At 38.9% G+C, this 27904-nt stretch overlaps 1 protein-coding gene and 1 long non-coding RNA gene across 10 annotated transcripts in view; one reads left to right on the top strand and one right to left on the bottom strand.

The window, feature by feature from the left end:
• The window catches only part of EPHA6 (EPH receptor A6), a 1012702-nt gene that overhangs the window by 187894 nt on the left and 796904 nt on the right, over window positions 1-27904 (top strand). The window lies entirely within an intron of this gene.
• The window catches only part of LOC307097097, a 613772-nt gene continuing 591203 nt past the window's right edge, over window positions 5336-27904 (bottom strand). Inside the window, exons 2-3 of the long non-coding RNA XR_013813337.1 lie at window positions 10087-10233; window positions 5336-9917 (exon numbers count right to left, since the gene is read on the bottom strand). This is a non-coding gene — a long non-coding RNA (uncharacterized lncRNA). The remainder of the gene's footprint in view (window positions 9918-10086; window positions 10234-27904) is intronic.

The following is a 27904-nucleotide window of genomic DNA, read 5'->3' as shown; positions in this document are numbered from 1 at the left end:
AATATTGAATACAATTTTTGTTCATTTGTGAGTATTGAAGTGACATATGAATCTCTAATAAAGTCCTCTTAGATAGTAATTTGGAATAAATCTCATTAAGGTAGTGGCATTTGTACTTAGAGCTATTAGTTAGGTTTGAGGATTTTAGACCTGCTAGCAAATATATATATAGAAAGGATACATTCCTTAAATCTTTAAGTATCACATGATATAATTTAACAAAATAACATTTGGCTATGAAAATTAAAGTTCTGAAATATTGAGAATTTTAAAAAATTCCTCTTTCTAGAAATATTTTTTATTTTTTCCTTTACTGCTGCTTTAAAATTCAGGAGGAAAGGATGGTGGCAATTCTTGGACCATTGCATTATTATTCACTGGGATGAATGGCACATTCAGGGCCTTTGGTGACAGAGTTATTGATTTGATTTCCTGAAGAGTGTTGTTAAAGCTTTCATGGTTTTGTCCTCTGTTGCAGTTCAGAAACATTTATGCTTTGTGTTTATTATTTTCTTTCTAATCATGTTATCAGAGATGGATTGTGGAAGCAGAGAGCATTAAGAAATTTTGAGACACTAGAATTTGCTGGTATTAAGTGAGGAGGTTTGAGGATATAATGACAACCTGAAAGGTGAAATTGGGATCAGGAAAAAAGGGCAGACTTATTAGCTCAGATAGTATTTTCATGATCTGAAGGTTTTCACAAACTAAATATGATCTTTTACAATATAACCTTCAATTCTAAATAAAGCTGCTTTTCATTGAAGCAATTCTAGACTTTCATTCAGCTTGAGAAGAATATGAAATCAAAAGGCTTAGAGGAGTAGTCTAAAAATGGAAGGCATTATTTCTAAGCAAATGAAGTTAAATAATTATATTATTTTTAAAAATAGATTAAAACATACACTGGCTGAAATGATTATTTTTAGTAAATAATTTTAAAAGATTTATGACTTTTATTTTTGTACCTATCTTACTCTCTGCTGACTTGAAAGTTATAAATCATACTTCTATATGGACTATACCTATTTGTAAATCCTTTCTTAACATATATATATTTGTAGGAGGAGATAAAATTATTCAGCATTTCTATTCTCTTTCAAAATATAACTTACCATGCTACCCATAAGAAATTACAACTTTTCTAGATTGTCTAGAATTTTAGTTTTGCCTTATAAAGGAATCAATTTAATAGGCTTATAAAGTCAACACATAGATATACTAAGATATATTAACAGATTTTATATTTGGTAGCTTTTATCATTATCTCATTTCTTCTGGGTTCAATATTTCATGTGCTGAAGTATATATGCTTTGGTAGATTTTGGCAAGGTTCTATAAGCACTTAAGCTCTTTATTTGGTACATATCTAAAAATACTGTATTTTTTCTTCTCTCATCAGTGGTTATTTATTTGGTAATAGAATACTAGGTGACTATTATTTTTCTCAACAATCTGTAAATATTATTTCCCTATTCATAAGAATCTAATGTTAAATGTAGAAAAAACATTTGATAGGATACAACATCCATTTATAATTAAAACAATAAAATAGTAATAACAGGAAAGTACCTCAGCATAATAAAGGCCATCTATAATAATAAAAGGGTAATATGCTAATTACACCAGACATCTTCCGATGTCATTCCGTATGTCCTTCCTGAGGAAGCCAGGGCCTGAGGGAAGCCAGCTAGGGTCCTGGGTGCCTGTGGGCAGCTGGAGGAGGGAAATCCAGGTCCTAGGTGCCGGAGAGAAGCCGGTGCTGGCAGCCAGGGGAAGAAAGGCCTACTCTTGCATGAATTTTCATGCATCGGGCCTCTAGTTCTATATAATAAAAGCCTAATATGATAAGTGTCCAGTCGACTGGTCAGCTGTTCAACCAATCAAAGCATAATATACTAGTGATATGCTAAGGGCGCTCAACCGCTTGCTATGTCATGCACTGACCACCAGGGGGCAGACACTCTGACCAGTAGGTTAGCTTGCTGCTGGGATCTGGTCTATTGGGACTGAACTAGAGGGGCTAGCTATGCCCTGGAGCTCTCCCATGTTTCTCCCCGGCTTCAATTGTACACCGGTGTGGTCCCTTGGCCTGGCCTATGCCCTCTCACAATCCAGGACCCCTCAGGGGATGTCAGAGAATCGATTTTGGCCTGATCCCGCAGGCCAGGCTGAGGGACCTCACTGATGCACAAATTCGTGCACCGGACCTCTAGTCTATAATAAAACCTCAACTAATATATTCAGTGGTGAAAAACTGAAAGCTTTTCCTCTAAGATCAGGAACAAGGCAAAGATGTCCATTCTCACCACTCTTATTCAACATACTGCTAATGGAGATACAGAACAATCATAAAACAAAAGCTAAAATGGCAGTAATCTCTCAAGTATTCATAATTACTCTAAATGTAAATGGAATAAACTCACAGATCAAAAGGTATAGAGTGGCTGGATGTATAAAAAGCAAAACCCAACTATATACTTCCTGCAGGAGATTCATCACAGCTCTAAAGACCAATATAGGTTCAAAGTAAAAGAGTAGAATATTATATTCCAAGCAAACCGTAACTAAAAGAAAGGGTGAGGCCATACTTATATCAAACAAAACAGACTGCAAGTCAAAAAGATAACAAGACACAGACACTATATAATGATAAAGGGTACAGTCCATTAAGAAGATATCACATTTATCAGTATTTGTGTAACCAGAATAGGAGCACCAAAATTGATAAAGCAACTAAAGGGAGAAATTGCCAGCAACACAATGATAGTAGGGGACTTTAACACCCCACATACATCAATGGATAGATCATCCAGACAGAAAGTCAACAAGGAAATAGCAGCTTTAAATGACATTGTAAACTGTATGAACCTAATGACTATATATAGAACATTTCACCCACAAGCAACAAAATACACATCCTTCTCAATTACATATGAAAAAAATTCAAGGTTAGGTTCTATGTTGGTACACAAAGCAAGTATCAATAAATTTAACTAGATTAAAATTATATCAAGCAACTTTTTGAAACACAACAGTGTATAACCAGAAATAAGATGCAAGAAGAATATTTGAAAAATTACCCATGTGGAGATTAAATAGCATGCCAGTGTAACCAGAAATAAGATGCAAGAAGAATATTTGAAAAATTACCCATGTGGAGATTAAATAACATGCCACTAACAACTATTAGGTTAATAAGGAAATCAAAAAAGAAAAAAAAATACATGGAGACAAATGAAATTGTTAATACAACATACCAACATCTATGGAATGCAACAAAGCAATACTAAGAGGGAAGTTATAGCAGCAAAACAAGCCTACCTCAAGAAAAAAGAAAAATCTTTAATAAACAGTCTTACCTCGCACCTAAAGGGACTAGGAAAAGAATAAGCAAAGCCCAAAGTCAGCAGAAGGATGAAAGAATGAAAGTCAAAGCAGAAATAAATGAAATAGAGATTAAAAAGACAATAGAAAACATCAGTGAAACTAAGAGCTGGTTCTTTGAAAAGATACATTAAGTACAAAGTATCATAAGTACAAAGTATCATTGACAGCTGATTACCCACCACCAACAGATTAGAAAATTTAGAGGAAATGGATAAATTCTTAGAATCATACAGCCTTCCAAAACTGAATCATTAAGAAGTAGAAAATATGAATAGACTGATCACTTTTAAGGAGATTGAAACAATAATCAAAACCTCCCAAAAATCCAGGACCAGAGGACTTCACTGCTGAATTCTACCAAATATTAAAAGAAGGTAATACCTATCTAATCCTTCTCAAAATCTTCTAAAAAGGGGGATGCTTTTTCGAGGAGGGAATGCTTCCTAATTCATTTTAGGAGGACAGCATTGTTCTGATATCAAAACCAGACAAGAACAACACAGAAAAAGAAAATTACAGGCCAATATCTCTGATAACATTAATGTAATTATCTCAACAAAATATTGGCAAGCTGAATACAACAATACATTAAAAGGATCATACACTGTGGTCAAGCTGTATTTATTCCAGGGATGCAAAGATGGTTCAACATCCACAAATCAATCAATGAAATACTTTGTATTAACACAGTGAAGGATAAAACTTGCATGATCATCTCAATAGTTGAAGAAAGGAATAAAATACCTAGTAATATATTTAGCTGAAGATCTATACATTAAATACTGTTGCACATTGTTGAAAGAAATTGAAGACACAAAGAAATGGAAAAATACTCCATGCTCATGGATTAGAATAATTGACTTTGTTAAAATGTCCATACTACCCAATTTAATCTACATATTTAGTTCAACCCCTATCAAAATTCCAAAGGCATTTTTCCCAGCTATCTATATATATAAAGAGCCAGGGTCCGTAACATCCAAAACAACCAAATGGACGACTGAACACCGAAAGTCATTCCTACAGTCAGTGCTGAGTTGCCATGGCGACCCAGCACTGACTGCCGCTGCTGCAGGCGCAGCAACCCAGCACCCTGCCAAGGGGGCTGCGGATCAGGCCTGCAGAGAGGCCCGAAGAGAGAGGCAGGGTCTCATCCACAGCCTCCGTGGCAGCTGTTGATCAGCCCTTGTCTCTCTTTCTCTCTGGGCCTCGCCAGCAGCCATGGGGGCTGCTGATCAGCCCCACCTCTCTGATCAGGCCTGGAGATAGGCCCGGAGACGCTGACTGGCATAGAAACCAACCAATCAGATCCAAATCTGGGTGAATTGTGAGGAGCCAATGGCTTCCTAGGAGGCAGAGCTTTTGACACTGACTGTCATAGAAACCGACCATTCAGAACCTAATCTGAGTGAACCGCAGAACCTAAGATGGGGGCTGAGGAGGGGTTTTAAGGGCAACAGCTGTTTGGTGTAAGGTGTAAGAAAGTGGCTCAATTTTTTAATGACTCGTTTGGCAGTATAGTGCATATAGCTGGCTATCAGTCCAGATATAGGGATTATGAATTTTTGTCTGCCAAGAGCATCTCCTCCTGCTGAAAAAGGCTCCCCCCCTCCCCCCATTTAAGCAATCCAATCCTATATAATCTATCTATACTACTAAAAGGGTAATATGCTAATTAGACCGGGTCGACAGGCCATGTTCTGGATGTCCGACTTCCTTCTGGACAAAGCCATGGTGGTGAGGGTTGAGGCAGAGGCAGTTAGGGGCAATCAGACCAACAGAGGAGGGAAGTTGGTGGCGAGATCAGGTCGGCAGGGGATTAGGGGCAATCAGGCCGGCAGGGGAGGGCAGTTGGGGGCAAGATCAGGCTGCCAGGGGAGGGCAGTTTGGGGCGAGATTAGGCCGGCAGGGGAGGGCAGTTGGGATGATCAAGCAGGCAGGGGAGGGCAGTTAGAGTCGATCTGGCAGGCAGTCAGAGGCAGTTAGGGGCGATCAGGCAGGCAGGCAGGTGAGCGGTTAGGAGCCAGTGGTCCCAGATTGTGAGAGGGATGTCCGACTGCCAGTTTAGGCCCGATCCCAGGGACAGTCGGACATCCCCTGAGGAGTCCCGGGTTGGAGAGGTTCCAGGCTGGGCTGAGGGGACCCCCCCCCCCATGCATGAATTTCATGTGCTGGGCCTCTAGTAGAACAATAATTTTCTAAATTTATATGGAACCACAAAAGACCTTGAATAGCCAAAGCAATCTGGAAGAAAAAGAACAAAGCCAGAGGTATCATACTCTCTGATTTCAAAATATACTAAAAAGCTATAATAACCAAAGCAGTATGGTATTGCCAGAAAAAAGGACACATGGATCAATGGAACAAAATCAACATCCTAGATATAATCCCATACATATATGAACAACTAATTTATAACATAGGAGCCAAGAACCTATAATGGAGAAGGTGAAGTCTCTTCAAAAAGTCGTGTTTGGCCCTAGCAGGTTTGGCTCAGTGGATATCTGATCATTGCCCTGTGGACTAAAGGGTCCCAGGTTCGATTCCGGCCAAGGGCACATGCCCGAGTTGCAGGCTCGATTCCCCCCCGAGTAGGGGACATGCAGGAGGCAGCCAGTCAATGATTCTCTCTCATCATTGATGTTTCTATCTCTCTATCTCTCTCCCTTCATCTAAAATCAATAAAAAATAGTTAAAAAATTTTTTTTAAAAAAGGTCGTGTTTGGAAAAGTGGACATATGCATGCAAAAGAATGATACTAGACCATTATATTATGCCACACACAAAAATGATCTCAAAATGGATTTAAGACTTGAAATCATAAAATATATAGAAGAAAACATAGGCAGTAAGCTCCTGGCTTACTCCAGTCATAGAGATGTTTCTGTAGATTTATGTCCAGTAGCAAGGAAACAAAAGCAAAAATAAATAAATGGGACTACATTAAAATAAAAAGTTTCTGCACAGCAAAGTAAACCATCAACAAAATGAAAAGGCAACCTACTAAATGGAAAGATATATTTATTTCCATTTCAGACATCCAGTGAGGAGTTAATATGCAAAAAGATAGAAAGAACTCATTATTCTCAACAACAAACAAAAACAACCTAATTAAAAAATGGATAGAAAATCTGAATACTTATTTTTTCAAAGAAGACATACAGATGGCCAACGGACACATTAAAAGATGTTCAACATCATGAAATATTAGGGAAATGCACATCAAAACCACAACAAGATATCCTTACACTTCTCAGCTTTTAACCAACCCAGAATGGCAATTATAAAAAAAGACAAGAAACAAGTGTTAGAGAGGATGTGAAGAAAGGGGAACCTTGTATACTCTTAGTGGGGATGTGAATTGATACAGCCACTATAGAAACCATTATGGAGATTTCTCAGAAAATTAAGAATGGAACTACCATATGATCCAGCTATTTCACTTCTGGATCATATGGTAGTTCCATTCTTATGAATACAAAAACACTATTTTTTTTTTTTTAAAATATGCACTCCTATGTTTATTGTAGCATTATTTACAATAGCCATGATATGGAAACAGCCTAAGTGTCCATTAATGGATAAGTAAATAACAAATATGTGATATATGTATAACACACACATAATGGAATACTACTCAGCCATAAATACGGTGAAATTTACAGTGACATGGATGTAACTTGAGGGTATTCTACGTGAAATGTCAGATATAAAAATACAAATAGTAGATGATTTTACTCATACTTTGAATATAAAACAAAAACTAAGAGAAAACAAACAAAAAATACAAGAACAAAAACAAATTACAGAGGCAGACAACAGATTGATAGTTACCAAAGGAGGGGGTTAGAGAAAGAGTAAAAAGGGGTCAATTGTATGGTGACAGAAGGAAACTAGACTTTTGGTGGTGAACATGATATAGTATATACAGATGTTGAATTATAATTGCACACCTGAAATTACATAATGTTATAAACCAAAGTTACCTCAATGAAATAAAAACAAAATAATATAAATTAATCTGATGTTACTGTATAGACTATATTTGAAAGCATCAGTGTTGATTGTGTAATTTGGAATTGTATTTGCAGGCTAACTTCTTTTCCATTTCTATCTTTCTTTTTTTAACTTGGAGATTTTGTAGTTGCATAAAGCCTACTCCTATAAACAAAACTTAAAAGCTCTAATGAACTTATCAAAAAATTTATGTTGTTATTCCTGGTTGACAGGATTTCCAGGGATTCAGGAATTCAAACTTCTTGCATTTAGTGAACCAACCATCTCCTAGAGACTGTAGTTTTCTGTGTCCAATTCTGTGTCAAAGAAGTTGGAAATGGCACTTATGCTTTTTAACTAACCCAGCTCTTAAAAGACATATTTTCTTTCACATACCAGCAGTGAGTACTCGTTATATGACCACACCTGCCTGCAAATAGGGGTGTGTTGTTGTTAGATGTCGTTCCTGGCTCAGTAGTCACTTTTCAGTGACAATTGTCTATCTTGAAAGAGAAAGCCCACATGTTTGTAGATACTTGGTTATTATGCAATAGTCTGACACTTCACCCACAAAAGGTCCATGGTCATCCTCATATATCTGATAATACAAAGTCTCCATCAGATTCAGATATGTCTTTTTGTCAGCTGATGACCCAAAAATTAAATGACAAGATATCTAACCCTAACCCAAAATACATTTAAAACAATGGTTGACATAAATAGAGCACTCCCAGTAGTAAGGAGAATAATGGGAAATGTATGACTGTGTGTGCTCCATAGCAGTAATGGTCAGGCACTGTGAAAACCTCAACAGATCTGGACACTGATTCAGTGGGATGCTCATATCCATTGTTCTCAATGGCCCTGGTTTCTACTATCTATGAGCTTCTTTTATTATCCTGGCAGTTTCTGTAGTTATTGGTGGCTGAACAGCTTTCATACTTGTTTCATGCTCATCTATTTTGGGGCTTAAGGATAATTTCATAGCTACAGGTTCTTTTGGACCAGACTCATGCTATGTAGGCAATGAGATTTCCTAAAAATCATAGCAGCCTTTTAATCTATTTTTCATTTCCATGTGCCAGCAGCTACATAAAAAAGTCTACACCAAAAGTTCTTTATTTGACATAGTTTTCAAGTGTGTTTTATTTATTAACTTACCTACTTGCCTCTATTTTCGCATGCCTTTCTCAACTTAATGGCAACTAAGTTGAGGTCATCTTAAATAATATGATAGGGGAAATCTTAGACATAGTATGAGTCTCTTCGTTTAACTGTGATAACTTAATCTATCTTTGGTGCTTAAGACTTTCCTTGTTTTGTTTTGTCTTTGTTTTATGGGAAAGAAATCATCTTTTCCAATCATGAAAGCACTGAAGTTCTATACTCTTCTGTTCCTTTTTCTTTTAACATTCAACCCAGCCAATTATTGCCTGAGGTCATCTGTTTCTGGAAATACCTTGTCAAAATGCATCAAGTAGTAGTCAACACAAAGAAATCAGTACTTGACTTGTTTTCCAACTTACTGCAGATAATATTTTATCAAGAATGTTACTATAGTCCAGTCTCCTGTTAGTTTTATACATCACCTGCCCCTGACTGTTGAGTTAATGCCACATTTTAAAAATGTATCTTAACTTTTGAAAGATGTCTCTTTTTCTCCCCCATTGACTTCTGACCTCCCACTCTAGGCACCCCTTCCCCCAGACCTTCCCCACACTATTGTCTGTGTCCATGGGTTATGCATATATGCATATAAGTTCTCTGGTTATTCTCTCCCCGACCATTTAGATTTTTGTTTTGGGCATATCTCAATTAATATATAAACACACATACACACACACATATTTGAGATAGGGTAATATTTAACATGTCAAAATTCATTTTTCATTTACATTACAGTTCAAGGAATTCCTGGTCGCTGAGGAATTTCCTTCATGCAGCGAATAAGAAAATTAATTATACATTTTCTATCTGTAGCTCCACTATTACCTATGGCCTTGTAGTCATCTGTAAACAAAGAGTGGAAGAAGAAGAGCATGTAGAGTGCATACCTTCTTTTGAAAGCCTTGTCATAGAATGAAATACCAGTTTTACTCACAATCGTCATACTTATAAAAATCATATAATCCATAGAGTAAAAGCTTTTTAGTGTAAACGTTAATATTAAACTATATCCAGGACAAATAATCAGAATTTTTTTGATCAAGTGCTTAGCAGTATCAGTGTTCCATCAAACCAAATATAAATTGAACTAATAATGCTAAATTAAATATTAAAAGAAAAGTTATTTCTGTAAGTTCAAACCCTATTAACTTTCCTTAGGAATCAACTATTTTGAAGATAGTGTGATTATTTCCATGTAGCGTCTACCCATAGCATAGGAGAACTTTCAGGATAAACTTTCCACTTGGATAGGATATAGTACATTGAAGATACATACAGTGGCAAAATTTTACCAGAGAAGAAAACTAACTTGTTTTTATTTTATGTAAATCTCTAAAAGCCTAAGTGACCATCTGACCATTTTACTGTCTGACCATTTGACCGTCCGACTGGTAGCTATGACATGCACTGACCACCAGGGGGTAGACGCTTAATGCACAGGCATGAAAACTTGGAACAGACTGATGAATCTCAGAGGGAAGGGGGGTGGGGGGGATGGCGGGAAGAGATTAACCAAAGATCTTACATGTATACTAGAGGCCCAGTGCACGGTTCCTCCCCTGGCCTGCGGGGATTGGGCCGAAACAGGCAGTCCATCATCCCCCAAGGGGTCCCAGATTGTGAGAGGGCACAGGCCAGGCCGAGGAACCCCACTGGTGTACAAATCCATGCACTGGGCCTCTAGTATAATATAATAAGAAAATATTGTTTTAACAAATCTATACATAATTCAGATTAAATCTTATTCTAAGCATCACAACTATAAATAGTAAAATTTGATATCACACATCTTAAAATTTGGGGGTGATTTTATGTTATAAAGTTTTTATTATACTGTATGTCCAGTTTTTATTATATATCCAGTAGTATTGGAACTACAAAGGGATTATTAATTTTGTATCTCCTTATGAACAGAAATATAATAATTTGCATTTTTAGGATTTCATATATTTAACCTCTAAGAAGGTATATTTCAAAGGACAATGTAGTTCTAAGGAAAATAGATATCAAAGGTAAAATCTGATATAGAGAAAGGAGTTCTCACTAAAACAGGAGAAAATAATAGAATTTCTGATATAAATACACTTAACATATTTATTTTGGCTTAAGATATCTTATTATTTTTTGTGAGAAAGGCATTCTTGATTTCATTTATGATAACTGTACCTGGGAGGTCATGATAAACTCAGATACACATTACAATGATATTGGGGGACATTCTTAATATTTTTGAGTCCTTTGAAATAATGACATAAAAGTTAAAGAAATTGCTGGTATTCTCAATTATGCACATGGCCTTTTAAATAAATAGTTCCTTTTCTGTACTTGAATTTTTTCTCTTTCAGCATATAATACTAAACAATTGGAAATTTCAGTATTATAAATAGTTCCCCATCATGATTCTGTATCAAAAATAAACTTTGATAACCAGTTACTATTTTTCAGTCTGAACTTAAGATAAAGTATCTGTTTTTAGAATGAGTTCCAATAAATAAGGAATATAGTTTTACTGAAAATGGTAGTTTCAGTTTTACAGGGAACTACTATAGAGTGGTGATAAATTTATAGGGATAAAGATTTCCAGTTGCTGGTTACTCGATACAAGGACTATCACCATTATAAAGAAGCATGCACTACCAAAATTGATGGGAATTTGGGGAGCAAAAAAACGAGCTCTGCTTTGTCTTAAACAGTGGACAAGGAAAAGGCATGATTTATTCCCATTATTTGACAGTATCAAAAGTGACTGCCATAAAAAGTCATGAAAGCCTTTTGAAAGATGCAAACCCTGTTCTGCTGGACAGAGATAAACAACCATTTTCTTAGAATTCTTTATATAGGATCATTGTGGGGTTTTTTTGGTCTTTTTCTTAAAATGACAATGTCCTAATTTCTTTGTTTTATTTCTATTCTTAATTTCAAGTTAACTATTCAGGATGGATTATTTTTCACCCTAACACAGTGAAAATAAATTCTATATTCTTTATCTGTGTGTTGACCAATTAAATAGTTTTAATAAAATTATCTAAAAATTTTAATTGATAAAAGTTTAAGTGACAATAATGTGAGAACTTCTCTAAATATTCTCCATTAATTTACTAATTGTGTTATGATTAAGAGCATATTCATTTTAAAGTCTACTTATAGGTAGGTATATTCACATCCTATCTAATAAAAGAGTAATATGCAAATTGACAGTCACTCCAACACACAAGATGGCTGCCCCCATGTGGACACAAGATGGCCACCACAAGATGGCCAGCAGGGGAGGGCAGTTGGGAGGGACCAGGCCTGCAGTGGAGGGCAGTTGCGGGGGACCAGGCCTGCAGTGGAGGGCAGTTGCGGGGGACCAGGCCTGCAGGGGAGGGCAGTTAGGGGTGACCAGGGTGGCGAAGGAGGGAATTTGGGGGCAACTGGGCCTGCAGGGGAGAGCAGTTGGGGGTGATGAGGCCTGCAGTGGAGGGCAGTTGTGGGGGTCCAGGCCTGCAGGGAAGGGCAGTTAGGGGTGACCAGGCCTGCAGGGAAGGGCAGTTAGGGGCAATCAGGCTGGCAGGGGAGTGGTTAGGGGGTGATCAGACTGGCAGGCAGAAGCGGTTAGCGGCAATCAGGAAGGCAGGCAGACGAGCAGTTGGGAGCCAGCAGTCCTGGATTGTGACAGGGATGTCCGACTGCCCGTTTAGGCCCGATCCCGGTAGGATCGGGCCTAAACGGGCAGTCGGACATCCCTCAAGGGGTCCCAGATTGGAGAGGGTGCAGGCTGGGCTGAGGGACACCCCCTCACCCCCACCCCATGCACGAATTTCGTGCACCGGGCCTCTAGTATAATTATAGGTTGCTAAATGTAACTAATTTTCTATGCATATGAAATACAACACTTATGTAATTTTCAGAATTATCTTATGAAATAACATATGTTATTACTTAGATAAATTTTTTTATTCATGATGTTTGCTAAATTTTATTCAAAATGTCTTTGCCATCTATTGAGTTGACCATAAAATTTTTCCATACACCTATCGATAAGATGTTATAATAATATATGTCCTTAGATGATAATTTTTTATTCATTGATATAAAGTTATTTTGTCTTGATGGGTTATTATTTTAATGTTGAATTATATTTTTGTTAAATTTGTTAAAAACTGGAATGAGTAAATTCTATACAATGTAATGATTTACAATTTATTTTGGGTGATGTAAAGAAGGCTAGAATAATTAAATATATGCACAGTGTTCTTGCATGAGAAGTTTAAATATTTGGGAGATATAAATGTCAATTTAGAGTTCTAAACAAATCACATTCAGAATTCTTATTGTGTTTGCCACTTTGAACTTTCCAAAAATGATTATATTTTATATGAAATGAAATATGGAAGATTATTTTTAAAAAATAATAAAGGAAAGCAACAATTCTAGAAGATATTAAAAATATATTTAAGGGAAATATATATATATATATATATATATATATATATATATATCTCACACGTAGAGTTTACTCCCAAAGAGAAATATTAGTGGTACCAAATAGAAAGGGAAAAAATATACTAAATTACATAAATAGTTTAACCTATGGTAAAATACAGACCACTAACTAAATGGGGAGACTAGATGGATTAATTTAACACAGTGGTTCTTACATTATAGTGCTTGAGATTGGGGAGGTGAGAACAATAATTTAGTGTAGGGCTAGCACTACCTTCTATTACTAACCCCAGAGGAATTACCTTCATTATTGAAGGTATCTTTCTTTAGAAAGTAGGTAATTGGCCTTCATTATACTTTAGCTTAGGGATCTATTTGGGCCAAGAAAAATACCATAGAGAATTTCCTGAGGCAATAAAATGAAGCCTAAAGCAAATTTAGAACAAAAAAATGTCTAACCTGGAGGATACAAATTAAGATTTCCAAATATATAATTATAATAAAGCAGTATTTTTTGAAGGAAAATACTAAATAACACTAAAATATTTAAGGACAAGACTTTACAGGTAGAGACAATGATCTTTGAACCATAGATATTAGTAATGCTTACACAGTTTAATGATTTGACTGCTAAATTGAAAACATACCATTTAATTCTTATACCTACTAATGAAATATGGAAGAAAGTTTAACATTTTATATGAAATATCTATCTAAATGAATATTACTTTTCAAAGGGATGATGATCAAAGTATGTAAGAATTCCTAAAGGAGAAAAATACTTTTTTGAGAGAACTTCCCTCAATGTGATAACAATTAATGTTTATTTTTTTATTATCTGATGACCATGAAGTAGTAGTATTTCATGAGAAATGTCTTAATTTTGCTATGACAGCTTGAGTGTTTACCAAGATGGACAGCATTTCATATTTGTCTTATATATATTCATGAGCAGGATAAAAGTGTTAATTCTAACTAAAATTATGCCCAGTTCATTAGGAGGTCAAATGAAGCTTCTAAGGATAAGTAAAATAAACTGAAGATTATTGACAAAAGTTTTATTATTCGAGGAGAAAGTAACTACCAAAGCATTGATTTTTATTGGTCAACATACCAATCCCTTTTCATAGAAAATTAAAGTTAGGAGTTTAAAAAGAAAGTAACATTATACATCATAAGCATTGTAGAAAGTCTTACATATTGGAAGAAAAGCAGGAGTAACATATTAAAATGGAAAAATTAGTACAATGGTAAAAACTTAAAATGATTTTTTTATAACTCTATCGCTAAACAGGGTCTAAAAAACAACAGTGAAACTTACCCTATATAATAAAAGCCTAATATGCAAATTGGCCCCTTGTGCAGTCGTTCGACTGGAGGTTCGACCGGGAGTTTGACCAGGATACCAGGAGTTTGACCGCTTGTGCTGACCACCAGAGGGCATTGCAGAGCATAGTGGGCATCAGTGACTTGGCACTGGCAGCAGGCTGCAGTGGAGGTGCTGCCATCCCCGATGGGCCCCAGTGGGCCCCATGACAGTGGGACCATGGCAGGATGATGGAACAGGTGAGAGGGCAGCTCCAGGCCAAGTCAGGTGTGAGTGGGGGCCCAATCGCCCCGCAGAAGGTGACCAGCGGCAGCAGCGGGGGGCGGGGCTGCTGCCTGGCTCCCAGGTGCTAAGGGAGCCTGGAGGAGGCCTGGCCCCTATCAATCGCCCTGCAGGTGGGATGGTGGAGCAATTTAGGGGGTGGCACCAGGCCAAGGCAGGGTGCCAGGCAGGGCTGCATGGCTCCGAGGCTGGGGCACAAGCTGGGGCCCGATCTCCGTAGGCCAACCTGAGGGACCCCACCTGTGCACGTATTCGTGCACTGAGCCTCTAGTCCTATATATATTTGTATGCTTTTCCAAAATATCTGTGAGAACTTGAATTTCTTAATATAGGAGGACCATCAGGGTCTTTCTGGACCATTGATTTTTGTTGTTGTTTGTTTGTTTCTGTCTGGACCACCTTAAATGCCAAAATAAAAATGGTTTTCAAGTAAAAGTGTTGCCCTGGCCAGGTGGCTCAATTGGTTGGAGCACCTTCCCATACACCAAAAATGGTTGTGGGTTCAAGTGCATATGGAAGGCAACCAATCAATGTTTCTCTCTCACATCAATGTTTCTTTCCTCTCTCTCTCTCTCTCTCTCTCTCTCTCTCTCTCTCTCTCTCTCTCTTTTCTCTCTTTCTCCCCCCATCCCTTCCTCTCTCTCTAAAAATAAATGAAAATATATCCTGGGTGGGGTCTAAAAAAAAGTATAGCCCTGGCTGCTGTGTGGCTCAGTTGGTTGGGTGGCATTATGCACTGAAAGGTTGCTGGTTTGATTCCTGGTCAGGGTACATGTTGGGGTTGCAGACTCGACCCCCCATAGGGGGCATGCAGGAGGCAACTGATGTTTGGCTCTCACATAGATGTTCCTCTCTCAAAAACAAACAAAATACCAAAACAACTTATTAAGGGCTGTTTGCATTTCCAAGTTTTAACAATTATAGTATCAAAATGAAATATATATATTAAGATGTGTGCTTCTGTATTGGGTGCCTATGTTTACCAGAGTTATTTCTTCTTGTTGGATTGCTCTCTTTAGTATTATGAAGTGGCCTTCTTATCTCTTTTTATGTCCTTCAATTTGAGATCTAATTTGTCAGATATAAGTATTGCCACCCCAGCTTTTTTTTCATTTCCATTCACCTGAAAAACCTTTTTCCATCTCTTCACCCTCAGTCTGTGTGTGTCTTTTTTTCTGAGGTGGGTTTCTTGTAGACAGCAGATATATGGGTCATGTTTTCTTATCCAATCCATTACCCTATGTCTTTTGATTGGGGCGTTTAATCCATTTACATTTAAAGTTATTATTGATAGGTACTTGTTTGTCGCCATTTTTATTCTTTACCCCTTTGTTCCTTCTTTGCTTCCTATTTCCTTTTTTTTTTTTTTTTTTACAGCAGACCTTTTAGCATTTCTTGCATTGCTGGTTTGGTGGTAATAAACTCCCTTAGTCCTTTTTTGTCTGTGAAGCTCCTTATTTCACCCTCAATTTTTATTGATAGCCTTGCTGGGTACAGTATTCTAGGATTCAGACCCTTCCTTTGCATGATTTTGTATATTTAATTCCATTCCCTTCTGGCCTGATGTGTTTCTGTTGAGAAATCAGCCGCTAGTCTGATGGGGGATCCTTTGTAGGTAACTTTCTGTCTCTCTCTGGCAGTGTTTAAGATTCTTACTTTGTCGTTGGTGTTTGCCAATTTAATTATAATGTGCCTTTGCATCGGTCTTTTGGGGTTCATTTTGTTTGGGACTCTGTGAGCTTCTTGGACTTGTGTGAGTTTTTTTCTTCCCTATATCAGGGAAATTTTCTGTCATTATTTCTTCAAACAGGTTTTCTATTCCTTGCTCAATTTTCTCTCCTTCTGGCACCCTTGTTATGCAGTTGTTTCGTTTTGTGTTGTTCCAAAGTTCCCTTAGGCTCTCCTGTTTTTTAAGTTTTTTTTTTTTCTAGATGCTGTTCTGCTTGGGTATTTTTCCCCACCTTGTCTTCTAGCTCACTGATGTGGTCCTCTGCTTCTTCTAGTCTACTGTTGATGCTTTCTATTGAGTTCTTTATTGCAGTAATGTCATTTTTCATTTCTTCTTGGTTCATCATCATTTCCTCTTGGTTCTTACACATATTGTTGAATTTGTCTTCCAACCTTTTCAGTGACCTTATGACTATTTCTCTGAATTTTTTCTCTGACATATTGCTTGCCTCCAGTTCGTTTATTTCCTTTTCTGGTGATGCCTCCTTTTCTTTCATATGCGGCTGTTTTTTTTTTTTTTGTTTTTTTTTTTTGTCTCCCCATGATCTCTCCTCTCCTGGTGTCTGGTTATGTAGCTCTCTCTCTCTCCTGCATTGACTTAAAGGCACAAAATACAACACAACAAGGCCCAATGCACAAGGCACTGAACACAAATGTATTCACAATACTAATAACCCCAAATAAAGGTGACCACTCGAGAAAAAAGAATTAGGGGATAAAAAAAAAGAGAGAGAGTGTAAAAATGATATTGAGGAAAGGAAAAAAAGTAATAGAGGAAAGAAAGAGAATAAAAAAGAAGGGGTAAAACTATATGGGGAGAAAACTCAATAGAAAAACAACTAATCCAAAAAAATGCAAACAACTAACACCCAGAGATGAATGCAAACTATAAACAACAACTAATAACAAGTGAGGAGAGGAAAAACAGAAGCAAAAGAGAGAGAGAGAGAGAGAGAGAGAGAGAGAGAGAAACAATCTCACAAACAAACAAACAAAATTAACAATCAACCAAACAACAACAATAGGACAGAGAGAAAGTAGGGCAAAACCAAACAAAATAAAACAAAAAACAAAAAAACAACAACAAATAAAGGGAATAGAGAAAAAAATTGGATAGTGAAGAAAGAGAAAAGAGAAGTGTGTATGGACTTGGAGCAGGGGATTGGAAATTAGATATGTAAGTTGAATGAATTTTTAATGGGGTAAAAAAAAGAAATAGGGAAATCTAAAGCAGGAATAGGATAAGAGAAACAGGACAACAAAAGGGGCAAAGTGAGGAAAAGAGTTTTGGCATAAAGGTAAAGTTGAGATAGAATAAAACGATGCTAAAGGAAAAATGAAAATAAAATATAGAACGTTATTCCCAAAATAAAATAAAATAAAGAGAAAATAAAATGAAACTTTAAAAAAGGTATAATAATAGTAGTAATAATACTGATTAAAAATAAAAATATAATAATTAAAAAGGTAAAATCAAGTGAGAAAAAATAAAAAAAAATTTAGTTTCTTAAGTAAAAGATAAAAAATAAAAATGTGCAGTAGTGAAGGTCATTCACTTTCTCTACTGTTCTGTTTGGCACGCCTGTTTCCTGTCAGTTAGTACAGTATTGATGTTCCCTGCATTCCACTGCTTCTCTGTGTCGTAAACCACAATCCTGTTTTCAAGCAGGCAGTATTTCTTTGTTTCTCAGCCTGCCTTTAGTTGAGTCAATTTGTGATTCAATCCCTGGGTGGCAGTGTTTCTGTATTGACATCCGGGGCTATAAGTCCTCTCTACCCAGTATTTAGATTTTGTTTTCCCTGCTGCACTTAATACTGGTTTGTGGGAATGGACTGCCCCAGACCTGGTTTTCTGATCATTTCTTCCCTCTGTGATCCCCAGGTTCCACAAAAACAACTTTCCTCTGCTGTCTCTGAGAGTGTTTTTAATTGGGTGATCCTATGTACTGGGCTTAGTAATCAAAAGCAAGGATTTAAAGAGAAAAAAAAGCCAGAGTAAGCGTGCAAACTCGCAACTTTTTCACCCTGGTACTGTGTGGGACTCTGCGCATGTCTCTGTGCACGTCTTTTTCCCCTGGCACAGCGCAGCCAGTGTACTGGTAAAATTTCAGGGTGCCTTTTTGTGCCCAGCCCAGCGATGGGTTGATTTCTAGAGTTCCCTTCTGCCAGCAGCCCTGTGGACCCCCTTCCACATTGTGGACTATGCTGGCCCCAACGGCCACAGAGTTTGTGGGGCGCAGACTTCCTCTGAACCTCTAGATCCCGCTGTGCACATTGCTCCCTCCAGCCTGGATCGCAGACCTCACCTTTCTCTGGGCAAAATCTGACCTTTCCGTGAGAAGGTGCAGAGCTCGTCCAAGTCCGCGTATTTGCACTGATTGAGACCTGGTGTTCGTGGGTTCGCAGCTGGTCCCTGGGTGTTGTGGTTGTAGGGTCCCGGCAGGTATCCAATTTTTCCGGGTTGAAGGTAAGGCTAGGCTTCTGATCACAGCCACTCTCCCTTCAAGATGGTGTGGTCTCCGTGGCAGAGCTGGTTGCTTTGGGAAAGATTTCAGCAGCAGTGGAGGCTGCCTGGTCAGGGGAGCCCTGTCTGGCAGTCTCCGAAAGTCCCTTGGAATATAGCTGTCCCTCACTCACAAATAGACACTCCCCGTATGTCCACACACTCTCCTTTCGTACTCTCACTCACACACTATCTTGCAGCCTGCCTTCCCATTGGCAGCCATCTTCCCACATTCATGTTGTTTTCTTGATTAATCTTAAAATAGAAAAGGAAATTCCCAAAATGGTAAATGAAATAAACACTGATGATTTGTGTCTTATTAAAGCAGCTTATTGTAGGTGTTGGTTGTCTAAAGTTTTCTATTTATGATAGTTCACATAAGAAAGACAATGAATTGGCTAGAGATAATGTGGATCCATCAAGAAAGTAGGAGTATAATAGTAATGAATTAGGATTAAATTCAATTTTATAATGTAAAAATTTATAACAGCATTTTCTCATTCTGTGTGTATAGAAAGTCATTTAAATAGTGGTCTTAATGATTCCCGCTGGTTGAATAATTATTTCTGCCATTTTATTTGCTTGCTACACTACTGTTTATATTTTGTAATATAGCATACTGCTTTTATATTCAGATAGCCATTTATATAGATATCAAATTGTGCAAGCCAGTCATTATGATGCCAAACAATTAATTCATCTTCCAACAATAAAATCAACCCTTATTATTTTAATTGAGGAAATAAGAATTTTTGGCAATTTTGATCCAAAGCCATTTCTCTGAGAATAAATCTTTTTAACATAATCTACACTTTAAATTTTTCCCCATGCTATTATATATATTAACTAGAGGCCCGGTGCATGAATTTGTGCACCAGTGGGATCCCTTGGCCTGGCCTGCGGGATCGGGCCAAAACTGGCTCTCCAATATCCCCGAGAGGTCCTGGATTGCGAGAGGGCGCATGCCAGGCCAAGGGACCCCACAGGTGCACAATCGGTGCCGGGGAGGGACACAGGAGGGCTCCAGGGCATGTCCCGCTGATCTGGCTCAGTCCTGATCAGCTGGGCACCAGCAGCAAGCTAACCTACCGGTCAGAGCGTCTGTCCCCGGTGGTCAGTGCACATCAGAGCGAGCGGTTGAGCGGCCTTAGCATATCATTAGCATATTACACTTTGATTGGTTGGATGGCCGATTTAATGACCGGACATTTAGCATATTGGGCTTTTATTATATATGATTTTAAAATTCTTTTGATCATTTGAAATGAATTCCCCTTTTGACCTTTCATTTTTTAGATATATATAAAATATATTGCCATTAAGAATAACTTGAGTTTTCATAGAAATAAACTCTTTATAGAGATTATTACCTTATTAATAGGAATATCCCTACTTCAGAGAAGTAAACTGGATATAAGAAGTTCTAATAAAGACAAGTTATTTATTTATATTATAAAAGCTTTGATACTTTAAAATAAAATGTGTAAAGTTCAGTTAAAATCAAGAGATAACTATAATAAGACTTAATTATAACAGCTTTATGAAATATAATGACATACAATAAAATGTACTTTAAAGGGTACAATTTGCTAAGTTTTGCTTTTTGTAAATGGCCATGAAACCATCAGCATAATCAAGATAATGAACATATTTATCATACCTAAGTATTTCCTCATGTACCTTTGTAATTTCTCTCTTTTGTCCTTCCTGTAGCGAATCATTATGGCTCTATACATTAGTCTCTATATTTTAGTTCATATTTTCTAAAGTGTATTATTACATGGATAATATAGTATACTCTTTTGCCTGGCTTCTTTAATTCAGCATAATTATGTTGATGTTTATCCATGTACTTGCATTTATTACTTTTTTGCTGCATATTAGAACATTGTTTGGATATAGCACATGTTGTTTATCCATTCATTTCTTAATAGACATTTTCATCATTAATAGACATTGTGATAATTTCCTGTTTTTGGCTGTTACAAAGTTTCTAAGAACATTTATGTGCAATTCTTCATTTGGTCATACACTTTTATTTTTCTCAGTAAATACTATGAATGGAATTGTTAGGTCATATAATGGATGTATACTTACATTTTTTAAAAAATGTCTAATTTTTTTCCAAAAAACTTGAACCGTTTTACATTTTCATCAGTGATATAATTTCAATGGCTCCATATCCCCACTAACACTTTATTTTGTCATTATTTTTTTATTTTAAACATTCTGAAGCTGTGTAGTACTATCTCATTGTGGTTTTAATTTTCATTTTCCAAATGGTTAGTGATATTAAGCATCTTGCATATGCTTATTTTCAGCTTTGACGAGGTGTCTGTTTAAATCTTTTTGCCCATTGGCTTGTTTACATATGGTTGAGATTGGAGAGTTCTTTATACATTCTCAAAACAAATTCTTTATCAAATATGTGATTTGAACATATTTTCCTTTATTATATTATGTGTTTTCTGTATTCATTATCTTAACAGGACATTTCAAAGAACAGAAGTTCCTATGATGAAATCCAGTTTATTGGTTATTTTTAATGGGTCATTTTCTTCTTCTTTTTTTTTTCTTAACTCAAAAATCACAAGGCTTTTCCTATATTTTGTTCTAGAAGTTTTATAACTTTAGGTTTTATGTTTAGATCTAGGACTATTGTAAGTAAAAGTTTTATAAGTGGTAGGAGGTATGGATAGAATTATATTTTTGTTTATAGACTATTTTTGTGTTTTTGATATATTTGTCTATTTTTATACTCATACAACATCTTGATTAATGTAGCTGTATAATAAGTCTTAAGTCAGGAAGTGTAAGTGTTCTTTGTCATTCTTTTTCAACATCGTGTTGGTTACTATAGGTCTTTTGTATTTTATTTCCATAAGAATTTTAGAATCAGTTTCTCAATTCCTAAAAAAAATACCTACTTGGATTTTTCTTGTGATTGGATTAAATCTATATATCAATTTGGGGAGAAATGACATCCTAGCAATATTAAGTCTTCTGATTCATGAGCACATGTTATCTCTCTATATATCTTTTTAATTTATCTCAGCAGTATTTCTTTAATTTTTAGTTTATAACTGTTACAAATATTTTGGAAAATTTATCCCAAAGTATTTTATATTTTGATACTATACTAAATATTGTTTTGTTAAATGTGATGTTCAGCCATTTGTTTCTAATATATAGAAACACTAATAATTTTTAATATATATTTTACATCTTGCAACCTTTCTAAAGTCACTTATTCATTTGGAATGTTTTCATATAGTCCATAGATATTTTAGTTCATACTTTTATGTAATATATGAATAAGAAAAGTTTACTTCCTTCCCAAATTGTTTTTATTTTTTTTAATTGTATTGTTTCAAGGTCTAGATCATCCGGCATAGTGTTGAATAGAAAGAGTGAGAACAGGTATTCTTGATCTTAGAGTGGAAGCAGTAAATGTTTCACCATTAAATATGTTAGTTACATTCCTGGGATAAACTCTCTCTTTATCATAATTTAATATCCTTTATAAATATGGTTGCATTTATTTCCATAAAATTTTTAGATTTTTCCATCTAGGAAGCCTATTCAATTAATAATTATCTTTTCTTGTTCATATCTCTTTATGGTTTTAGTATCATGGTAATACTGAGCTCATAGACTGCATTGGGTTTTATTTCCTACTTTTCAATATTTTAGAGGTTTTTGTTCAGAATAGATATATTTATTTTTTTAAATGTTTGCTAGAATTCACTAGTGAAGCCATCTGTGCCTGGACATTGGGTTATTTCCTTACAAAGATCTCAAGGGTATTTTTTTTTTATTAACCTCCTCTTTAGTTTTAGATAGATATAGATGTATTGATATAGATAGTATCTATATCCATATATATATAGATATAGATACTATGGATATAGATATATATTCTATCTATATCCATATATATATATATAAAATCTCCTATCTAATAAAGTGGGAATATGCTAATTGACCCACAGCTGAGGCCAAGTTCCCATAAGGAGCCTTAATGAGCAATCAGCAGGGACCTGAGGCTATGCCCTCCCCCACCCCCGTGGTGCTTGACAGGGGACCTCAGGCAACGCCCCCCACCCAGCAGGGCTTGACAGGGGACCTCAGGCCGCGCCCCCTGCCCGGCAGGGCTTGACAAGGGTGGGACTTGCCAGGTCTGGATCTAGCCCAATGGGCAGGGGGCGGCTGGGTCTGGGTCTCACGTGATTTTGAGGTGCATGTGGGTGGGTGGGGACTTGACTCTGGGTCCTGTGGTGTGCCCCAGACTCTGGCAGAAGGAAGGTTTTCATATACATTTTACTAATTTTCTTTCATCTCTGACATTTCTATTATAGAGAAAGGGCAAATAGCAATATTAAATTATTTCCTCTAATTAATCCGCTTTTAATGTGCACGAATTTCGTGCACTGGGTCACTAGTATGTGTGTGTGTATAATGTTTATTTTTCCCAATAAGTGTGTTTATTTATCATGACTATACACTTGTTTCAATCTGTGTAATTAGAGAAGGGTGAAAATATGCATGATATCTGAATATAGGTGTGTCAAATTGAATTCTTGTCCCTAATTTTCATTCTTTGTTGTATTCAGGCTCTTTGAATTTTTGCCCATTAAAGGGCAAGTGTTTTTCCAGACTCCTTGATTCTGGCCACAGCTATATGATTTCTTCTGGCCAATAGACAAAGAGCCTAAGTTACAGTTGACAGTTCTGAGCCAATGTATCAAGAGCCTAGCTTGGATTTTGTTTGTTTTCTTGCATTTCTGCCAGTACCATAAGGAGAGCTTTACTAATATTTTCTGGAGCAGACTGAGCCCAAACAATAATGAAGAGCCAAGCCCAGGCAGATGGATAGGTTGAAGCACAGTCACCCTGCCAAGTCCAGGATAAAATCAGATTACTCCAGCAAAATCCCAAAATAAATACTAGGAGATGAAAAATATAGATATAGCTGAATCCACCTACAATATAAGATATGAGTAATACATACAAAAAACTTATAGATCCGGTCATTATGTCAAACATGCCATGTAATCCTGACCAAGCTGAAAAATATATCATTTCTAGGACAGTCCAGTTTACAAGAACCAGAAATGGGCCTGCACCCTAAGTGTATTGGAGAATGGATAAGGGTTCGTGGAAGGCCCCGATCAGCCCTGATCACTGGCCAGGCCTACAGAGCCTACCCATGCATGAATTTCGTGCACCAGGCCTCTAGTTGAATATAATCTTTATACAAGTTTGTCAATAATGCTTTCCTTCATTTTATTTATGTATTTATTTATTTATTTATTTATTTTTAATTTCTTTATTGATTAAGGTGTCACATATTTGTCCTCATCCCTTCATTCCCATCCCACACCCCTACCCACGGATGCCCCCACCCCCCTGTTGTCCTTAACCATTGGTTAGGCTCGTATGCATGCACACAAGTCCTTTGGTTGATCTCTCCCCCCTACCCCCACCTTCCCCTACCCTCCCTCTGAGGCCCAACAGTCCAATCGATGCCTCCTTGTTTCTGGGTGTGTTCTTGTTCATCAGTCTATGTTGTTCATCATTTCCCCTAGATGAGTGAGATCATGTGTTACTAGAAATATACTTATAAGAACTGAATGTGAGCCGAGCAGTAATAGTTATGCTGACAGGCAAATGAATCAGTCTGTAGTGAGTTTCTTTCTGGACCAACAGTTCTTTTGAGACCCAATTTCAATGTCCACCAGTTCCTTATGTGTACATGTTGGCACTGACTTTTCAGCTCTGGATGGTGGACAAATGGTGGTAATGCAGGTCCGACTCCCTCTGGTTTGGTCTCGCCCGGATCCAGGGGCACGGCTTCACCCGGACTCAGGGGCCCGTGGCCTCACCCGGACCCGGGGGCGCATGGCCTCACCCGGACCCAGGGGTGCGTGGCCTCACCCGGACCCGGGACCCAGCCTCACCCGGATCCAGGGGCGCTCAGCCTCACCCGGACCCAGGGGCGTGCCTGGGAGGGAGAAAAAGTGTTATAGGTTGAACACGGCTTCACCCGGATCCAGCCTCACCCGGACCCAGGGGCGTGCCTGGGAGGGAGAAAAAGTGTTATAGGTTGAACACGGCTTCACCCGGATCCAGGGGCACGTGGCCTCGCCCGGACCCAGGGGCGCGCTGCTTCACCCGGACCCGGGGCTCAGCCTCACCCTGACCCAGGTCCCAGCCTCGTCTGGACCCAGGGGTGCGCAGCCTCACCCGGACCCGGGACCCAGCGGGGCTTCGTCTTCTTGATCCCAATTCCTGTTGGTCAATTCCCTCTCAGCAATTCCTTCGGCCATTTTCTCAAATCTCCGGGGCGGCTACCGCGGAATTCGTTGGGCAGCGGGCTCAGCGAAGCTCCGGTGCGCCCGGTGCACAGCGGCAGGCTGGTCCGAGGTCGTTGCAGCGGCACTCGGGTCTGCAGCGGCGACCAGTCACCGGGCGAGCACTCGTGGATCCAGGACCCAGCGGGGCCTCGTCTTCCCGATCCCAACTCTCATCTGTCAATTCCTTCTCAGCAATTCCTCAGGCCATTTTCTCAAAGCTCCGGGGCGGCTGTCGCGGAACTCGCTGGGCAGCGGGCTCGGCGAAGCTCCGGTTCGCCCGGTGCGCCGTGGCGGGCTGGTCCGGGGTGGCTGTGTCGGCCCTTGGGTCCGCAGTGGTGGCCGGTCGCTGAGCGTGCGCACCTGGCTGCTTCCGGAGTGCTGAGATTCTCGAAGGACTCGGAGGTCAGCAAGCACGGGGTCTCCCACCCCATGTCTCCCAGGGTCTCGTCTGTTCATGCTTGGCAGCGAGTGGAGCCGTCCCCTCAGCCGGAGACCGCCGGGGGAACTGCGCCGAGCACGTTCCAGGCCACCATTGTGTCGCCAGAGCCGTAGTTCTTAAAGTGTGATCTTTGGCTCACCGGCATCAGCATCTGCCCGCGTACCCCTCTCTTTTATTCTAGTTGTAGAGCATCTGCTCAGCCAGCCCTCCGGTGGTTCTGGATGGTGTCTGCTCTGTTTTCCCGTTGTAGTTTCAAAATTGTTGTGGTAGGCAATAATCAGGCGTCCGCCCTATGCCTCCATCTTGGTCCTCCTTTGTGTAGTTAAGTCTTGATTGTTGTTGGTGTCACTGGGAGGAATTTTCCTCCAGGCCAATTGGCTATGAGGACCCGCTGTATCTATAAAGGAAGAGTTGCTGTGCAGGAGACACGTTTATGGGCCGGGACTTGTTCCAGTCAGGCTTTGGCGCTTACTGAGTCTGCCCCCTGAATGTGTCCCCCATACGAGTGGTTGAAATCTGGTGTCGTCTCACACCGACCACCAGATGCCCCCGTCTCTGGGACTCCAATGGGGTGCAGGTCAGCTACTGTCTGAGGCCACTCAGCAGGAGCTACAGCAAAAACCACAGTTTTCTCCTCCTGCTTGAGTGGTTTTGGAGCAGTCTGTCTGGAGCTGCAGTTCATCTGGTTAAGCTGCCTCAGGGCAGGCCTTTCACATGCAAATGCCGCTGTTTGGAGCCTGGGCGGGTTTGTAGGATGTGTGGGGCGGGTCTCAGGGCGGGGCGGGTCTCAGGGCAGGGCGGCGTCTCAGGGCGTCACTAGGCGAGGGCGTGGCAAACAGCAATGGCTGCTAGTCTGCCTTTCCGCATTTCCAAGTCCCCGTGTCCCATGCTCCAGCGCAGTAAACACTGATTGCTGGTCGCACCTCTGCAAGAAGGTCGCTCTCACTTTCCGACACGATGCCCGAGAGTCCAGCTTCTCCATGTAGGTGTCTGGGTTTCCCGCGCGTCCCCAGAAACTGGATTTCAGAGCGATGGGGAGCTAATCTCCCCTAGGGATGGAAAAAAAGCCGAGCGTCCCTTCCCCCGCCACCAGCCCGACCCACGTGCCTCCGCACCTCAGCCCCTCCGCGTTTGCTCCTTCCTCTTCCCTCTTAGTTGTAAATCCACCATTCAGCCAGCTCTCCTGTGGTTCTGGGTGGCAGACGCTCTGTCCTCTAGTTGTATTTTTGAAATTGCTGTGCGCGGCGCCGTTCATTTGTTTAACTTTGCCGCCATCTTGGATCTCTCCCGATTTTAATGTGCTTTTGTTTTTATGGACCCTTTCTCCTACTGTTATGCCTGGCAAGACTGTTCTCCCTTTCTGTCTCTACAGGTCTAACCCCATTTCTTGAGGTTGTCATCGGTGCCCTGCCCTCCCAATGGTCTCCATTAAAATCCACACCACATTTTAATTAATTTATTTTTTAATCCTCACCTGAGGATATTTTTTCCATTGATTTTTAGAGAGAGTGGAAGAGAGAGGGAAAGACCGCTTTCCTTCATTTTAATGACTCACAAGTTTAAAACAACAACAACAACCAACCTTTAGTATAATCTAAAGGTTTTTTTGTAGTCCCTGCTTGACTGTTAGAATGAAGGAAGACACTTAGGCAGTGTGGGCAAATTGAAATAACTGACTTTTTTTCCCCCTGATTAATTCATAAGCAAGTTCCATAAACCCTACCTTCAAAATTTACCGCAAATCTATTATTCCGTCCTGTTGACCAACTTCATAGATTAAGACTGTACTGGAATAGCCTAACATTTCCACATGTGAACTCCAGCAATCCATTTTCCTATGAAGAGCTAGTCTTGTCTTTTATTTTCCCTTGGCTTTATGTTATCTTTCAAATAAAATTTCAATTCGTAGTCATGACCCAGTAGGCCTCCTCTGCCCCATGATCTAGTTCTTGCCTGCCTCTGCAACTTTATCTCCTATATTTGTGACACTTCGTGTGCACTCTACTTCCACTCACATCACATTAATTTTTAGAACTCCCCAAGCTGTTTCTTTCTTTAGGGCCCTTGCATTAGATGTTTTGTCTGTCTTAAATACCTTTTCCATAAGATACTACAGATTGGGTGGCTTAAACAACAGAAATTTATTTTCTCACAGTTCAAGAGGCCAGATGTCCAAGATCAAGGTGTGATCAAAGTTGGTTGCTGGTGAGGCCTCTCTTCCTGGCTTACAGATGGCCACCTTCTTGCTTTGTCTTCACATGGCCTTCTTCTGTGCACACACGATTCTGGTG

Source organism: Cnephaeus nilssonii (genome assembly GCF_951640355.1).
Source record: "Cnephaeus nilssonii genome assembly, chromosome: 3".
NCBI lineage: Eukaryota > Metazoa > Chordata > Mammalia > Chiroptera > Vespertilionidae > Cnephaeus > Cnephaeus nilssonii.
The sequence above is the reverse complement of the archived record's forward strand: the minus strand, read 5'-3'. Positions and strand labels throughout refer to the sequence as shown.